We start from the raw sequence: 6657 nt of genomic DNA on the forward strand, positions 1-6657 counted from the left end.
AACACTCGTTTCAGTCACGGAGAATGTTAACAGATGTGTAAAGCATCAACGTCATTTCCTTGGGCGGTACTTCCGCCAAATTCAACCATTTCCGCCTAGACAACCAACATCCCAGCTGTCGCTCGTACAAGCGGCAGCTGTAGAAGTAGGGGGCGGAGCCACAGGATGACATCATCACAGGCAGTGACAGTTGACAGTTAAACCACTTAAAACCCACAGCATCCGTATTGTGGGGAAAGCTTTTTCGTGGGAAAATAGCCGATCGATAAGCTCACAACGGAAATACAGTGACAACACAGTAAATAGCAATTCCTATAAAAAATTGCACATCTGAAAATAGCAGATCGACAAGGTCACGCTGCGACGCGTTGTGACCTTGTTGATCGACTATTTTCACAGCGAAAGCTTTCCCCACCAGGGGCGGACTGGCCATTTGGCATACCGGGCAAATGCCCGCTGGGCCGCTGGGTCAGTGGGCCGCTGAAAAAATAAAAATAAAAATTGCTCCCGTTTTAGGATTATTACGGTCATTTCCGGGTCGCGCGGGCCAATTATAAGTTACGTTAATGTTTGGGCTGGGATGCTTTCCAGCAGTGGCCTCAGTGCAACTGCAGAGTTCATGTGCAACCTAGGTGGTGGCCTATACTTTACATAGGGTTGCTGGGCTGATGCGTTTTTTTTTTTGTCATTAGACTCGCACACATTGGGAGCATCACATCTCTATATTCGGCTGGATTTTGTACGGCAGTGTTTCATAGACGTAGGTCGTGGACCCATTTTTATGGGTTGCAAGTAAATATCCCTTTTTTCTGTTTCCTACATTTTGTTTTAAATTTCCACACACACTCAACAAATCTAAGTTCTTCATAAATTAACGCGGTGCGAACGCGACGCGTTGTCAGCTTGTAGATTGTCTATTTTCGGTGCGCAACACTATTGTATGCCAAAGTATAAATTGGGCTGTGATATATTAACTGTGCTGATATCGAGAATAACGACTCCAGTATTTCAGGTCACTGCATGTTGGTTTATTTGCTTAAAAGAAATAGCCACATGAACCGGTTCAGGTAAACAACATCCTGCCTAGTACAGACTCCACTGCGCAAGTCATAATAACTTCTGACCAGAGTCACCAGACTTAGTATCTGGTGCCCTCCTTCAGTCCTCCGGACTGGAGTGATACAACAGGTTATCAATTATTCCCAGGATATCACACGGGCGTTATGTGCAGAGAAAACCAAATTTGCAATTGAATTGATGTTTTGCACACTCTATAAGTGACCTTTTAAAACATTATCTGCTAATGTGTCACAAGTACATTTAATGTGCTACTTGAGTACAATTTTGAGGTACTATTACTTTTTTTCCCTATAAGTAGTTTTTTACTACTACCTATTTTGTTGATACTTTATACTTCTACTCCACAACATTTCAGAGGCAAATGTCCGATGAACATTAATGCATTACTAATTACAATCCAATAAGTTTGTTAAATGGACCATTCTGCATAAAGTAATATTACTTTTACAAGTTCTATGTTAAAGTATATTTTAATGCCAATACTTTTGTATAATTTACAAAAAATTTAATAGCAGGACTTTTACTTATAACAGAGTATTTCTGCATTGTGGCATTACTACCTTTACTTAAAGGACCACTTCACCCATTTTCGAGCCACTTCTCACTGATTTCAGTGAATGGGAATACCTTTATGGTGTGATGATACTGATTAAATGTATAGTATTTGGTTTGGAAAGCTGCTGGAGGTTCCAGGGAGCAAATAGTTGTACTATACACTTCTTACCTCACAATGTTTGATGACCGGTGACTTGACTTGACTTGAGAAGTCTCTTGCTGAGTCTCTTGCTGAGTCTCTTGCGGAAGACGTGTGTCTCACATCTTTCCGCCAGTCATGAAATTATTGGCTTAGCAATGCGACAAAAACAAAAAAATCTCCATGAATTCAAGGCTTCATGGGGTGTCTAATTGATACAAAATAAGTAATTATGTGAACTACTCCTTTAACACTTGAATTGGCCTTAACTCTGTGACCTTTGCTCGGATCAGCGCAATATAGGACCAGATTTGACTAGATCCTATAACTTCACAACAAATTGCATCGCGGAGTGTTGTGAGCTTGTAGATCGTCTATTTTCGATTATTCTATTAATTGAAAAATTTCTCGATAGAATAATAAGAAAATAATGTAATGTTGCAATATAACTAAAACCGTGTCATCACTGTGTCTCCCATGTGAGGATGATGTTTTCGCTGAGCAACAGCTTCTCACATGGAATGTGGTTATTTATAGTTAGCTCAAGAAGATACCAGATTCATTCCAAACTCACATGGTCTCAATCTGAGACAATGGAAGTGGGGAAGGGAGGGAGATTTTAAAATAGGAAGGAAGGAGGGGAGGAAGGAGGGAAGGAAGAGAGGGAGGGAGGGAGGAAGAATGGAAGGATGGAAGGATGGAGGAAGGTGGGGTGGAGGAGGGGTTATGTATTCTTGCTGCTTGTGCAAATCTGTGGGAAAAATCTAAAAGCAGGCAGCCCACTAATATCGATGTATTTTACCACTCACCTAGATCTACGATCTTGCAATGCATCACATCGTGACACATTGTGAGCTTGCAGATCGCTACATCCGCTATCCGTCGTATGACAAAGTAGGATATAAGGTATAGTACTGTATATAACCCTATATAAGTATATAGGGTCTATGTATTTTTTCCAGGTTGCCTTGTGATCTTTAGACTGAAAGAATGAAACGACAGTTAATCAGACTGTTTTGCTATAGGTAACAAATAAGACACTTTTAATTCATTATATTTGATGGGAAATAAATATATTGTTCTGTAGCATTATGTGAATAAACTGTTTGCAATGTGAATATTGAATTGTCATAATTGTCATTCATGGTAACTCATTCTGAATACCAGTTTCCACACAACATCAAATAGAGTAGTACTGTCTGCCGAGGTGGGGCGTAGCAAAACTAAACAAATAATCTATAATAAATTCATTCATATATTAGTGCTGTTTAAAAAGTGTTAACATTTTAAAGTGTTTTTTAAGGCCTATGTTATTCATTCATTCAGAGATTTGTTTGTTTGTTTGTTTGTTTAGTTAAGTGTCACAATCATTTTATTAACCATATTATATTTAACCATATTTTATACTTTGGCTATTCAAAAATAGCAGACATACTTAAGCTCATAGGGCATGAGCTTGTGAGTAGGTGTGCAAATCTTTGAATATATATTATTTTTAAAGCAAACATTTTTAACACAAATCTTCCCCTCAGGGTCCCATAGTGCAAAACATTTTCAGATGGGGGTCCGTGGCCAAATAAATATCAATGTAGGGGTCCTTGACATGAAAATGTTTGAGAACCAGTGCAATACTATCAGAATATATTGCTTTAACCTTTTAACACAAATATTTTTGTTTAAACAAAAACCTAAAAACGAACTACAAAGAAATAGAAATAGGGATACTTTATTACTCTAAAGCAGTGGTTGCCAAGCTTTTTAGCTAGACCCAAAAGAGTAATTTGATGACTCCCCAGGACCCAAAGTAGTGAATATAGCCGATCTACTATCTCACAATGTGACTCATTGTGGGCATGTTAGTAGATCGGCCCACAAGTTGAGAATCACTGTAGTAGCACACCATCCTCCATGCAAACATATGTATTCACTGCCAACGTTTTGACTTGTATTCATGAGGTTTTTGTTTATTTTCTTTTTGCCTTGATGACCTCAGTGTAAACAGGAACCACTTAAAACCTATACTAGTCCGACCAGTGTCATTCCGACCAGTGTCGTTCTGGTAGTATTTCCCATTACAGCACAGGAAATAGCAGATTTACAAGCTCACAACATGTCATGCGACATGAGGTTGTGAGCTTATAGATCTCCTATCTTTGCTGAATGTTCGCCCCAGAATACCGCCACTAGGATTAAGTGGTTAACTTTTATTTATTTATTTTCTCAGCAGAAGCTTTTCAGTCCATGTATTTTACAGTGAGACCTGAACATTGAGGACATGGTATACTTTCAGTGTGGCCTAAAAAAAAGAAAATGTCTACCAATATGACAAAATCCGTGATTCCTAAATCATCCAGAGAGAAGAGGGAACGCACACGCATGCAGTGAAGTGTTCCACTCAAGCATTGAGGTATGGATGACTATCCATGCAGGAATTAATGCAGTCCACTAGGGGGCACAATCCCACAGGAGAACCCCTTAAATAAAACGTGTACGAAATAACACATGGCTGAATGAAGTTTCTGTTGTCCTGATAAGTAGACTCTTTACATCAAAACCAACAGAAAACTGCAGTTTTGGATGTTTTATAATGACAAAGATTCATATACATATACATTGAATGATAAAACAAAGTTCAAGAGCTTATTTTCATTGTGGTCCTTTTGAGTGTAAAAGTTTGAGTGGCACATGTTGTAGGTGGGCAAAGCTACAAAAAGAAAATGAATCAATACATTCATAATATAACACATACGCACGCACGCACGCACGCACGCACGCACGCACGCACACACACACACACACACACACGACACACACACACACACACACACACACACACACACACACACACACACACACACACACACACACACTCACAGACAGTCTCATTGATAGATATTTCTGTAGAAATATAGATAATGTCAGGTGATAGTCTATTGAGAAAGAATAATGTATGAAAGCATGAAAAAAATAAGTGTCTGTTTGTTTCCACAAAAAAATACATAATTATCATCATTATCCGGTACCATGGGCCGAAGTGGCCAGGGGTGGGAGATGAATTATGTTTTCAACCCTGTGAGTCTGTCTTGTCTTTTAGCAGCTAATCTTGGACACTGCTGGACCGACCGATGCACGCACACTCCTAGTAGGCCAAGGAAGAACCTCCTCCCCAAATCTTCCAAATCAATGCATCCAACGCATCGCATCGCGACACGTTGTGAGCTTGTAGATTTACTATTTTCAAACATTAGTACTTTTACTTTTGGTACTTATATTTTTATGCCAATACTTTTGTACTTTTACTCAAGTAACATTTTGAACACAGGCCTTTTACTTGTAACAGAGTATCTTTGCCAGACCCAGGGGGTCGGCCTACAGGAGGCTTTGTCGGTCGATCGGTCGGTCGGTCGGTCGGTCGGTTGGTCGGTCTGTCCCTCTTTTCCTACCCAGCCATTCAGATTTCAATCACTAGGGGTCTGGCAGAACCAGGTCTCCTTATTGTGATGGGAGTTTTTATCTGCTTATCCTCACACATCCTCCACAGGAAATGACTGGAGGCTGTTAACGTCTCTTTTTACAGTACAGGATGCATGGGGCTGTCACTGTCCTCGCATGAACCCAACCACATGAGCACACTGTCATGCCTCACAGCCAGTGCAGTCGTTCTCAAACTTTTTCATGTCAAGGACCCCCAAAATGAAATGTATTTTGCCGCAGAGCCCCATTTGAAAATATGTTGTGCCAGGGACCCCCAGAAGAGAAGATTTGTGTTAAAAAAAACTACAAAATGTTTCGAAATGTAAAAAAAAAAAGAGATTTTAAAGAATGTTTTTTTTTTTAAATAGCAGGTGTGCTGCGAGCTTGTAGATTTGCTATTTTTGAATAGCCAACGTATAAATGGATAAAGTGGTTAAAATGATTGTGACGCTGTATTAACACATTTTGCTGAGGGACCCCTGGACCCCCCGGGGTCCCTAGACCGCACTTTGAGAACCACTGCAGTAGTTTTAAGTATCTGTACTTTACTTGAGGGCAGTGTTGTGGTGCTCTTGACAGATTAGTCGTTGAGTAATATTTGACCAGGAGTACCTATACTTTGACTCAAGTACTGGGGGGTTGAGTACTTTGTCCACCACTGGTCACATTGCAGGAGAAAGACACTGTAATGGTGACACGTGGATGAGAGCTTGAATATTTTGCAGGGTAGTGATGGAGAAATGCTCAGTAAAAGGCAGCAGCAACTTTTATTGAACCCAATCAATCCAGGAACGCATAACTTTGTCATTTTGTTTTTGCTATAACCATTATTTTATACTTTGGTCAATTTCTTTGAAAAAAAATATTTATTTTTGCAAATCTTTGAATATATATATTTTTAAGCGAACATTTTTAACTCAAATCTTTACTTCTGGGGATTCTACAAATGTCTTCTAAATCCTAACAGTTTAAAATAAAAAAATGTTGCTATAATATCAGTGGTTCTCAAACTTTACCACCCAAAATTATCCGCAGACGCCCCCATCTCAAAATATGTTGTTCCAGGGACCCCAGAAGCAAAGATTTGAGTTAAAATGTATATATATTCAAAGATTTTCACAATTTAAAAAAAAGGCAGATCTATAAGCACTCGGTGCCGGTGCAGACCTGCAGTTTTTCTGGGAGGTCTGTTAAACGCTGCTTCTCCACATTCACTTATGACTCTGGGGGACAGAAAGCCCACGTGTCACAGACCAGGCGGTTCCCAAACTTTTCTGGATCAGGGCCCATTTCAAAATGTCAAAAGCTTCCACGGCCCACCCATCTGACCACTCCGCCGCAGCCGAAAGGCCTGGTTCATTTTCAGAGCGTCTTTATTTTAACTAGAAAGTACTGTTCCTGAAGAAACA

The 6657-nt window shown here is 39.7% G+C and overlaps 1 protein-coding gene across 1 annotated transcript in view; it reads left to right on the top strand.

Annotated features, from left to right (window-relative positions):
* acss1 (acyl-CoA synthetase short chain family member 1) overlaps window positions 1-845 on the top strand; it is a 34642-nt gene extending 33797 nt beyond the window's left edge. The window contains exon 14 of the mRNA XM_080449076.1: window positions 1-845. This exon is cut by the window's left edge and continues 349 nt beyond it. The gene's annotated coding sequence lies outside the window, so the exon portion shown is untranslated.
* The last annotated feature ends 5812 nt before the right edge of the window (window positions 846-6657 follow it).

This window comes from Gymnoscopelus braueri, assembly GCF_963280865.1.
Source record: "Gymnoscopelus braueri genome assembly, chromosome: 14".
Taxonomy (NCBI): domain Eukaryota; kingdom Metazoa; phylum Chordata; class Actinopteri; order Myctophiformes; family Myctophidae; genus Gymnoscopelus; species Gymnoscopelus braueri.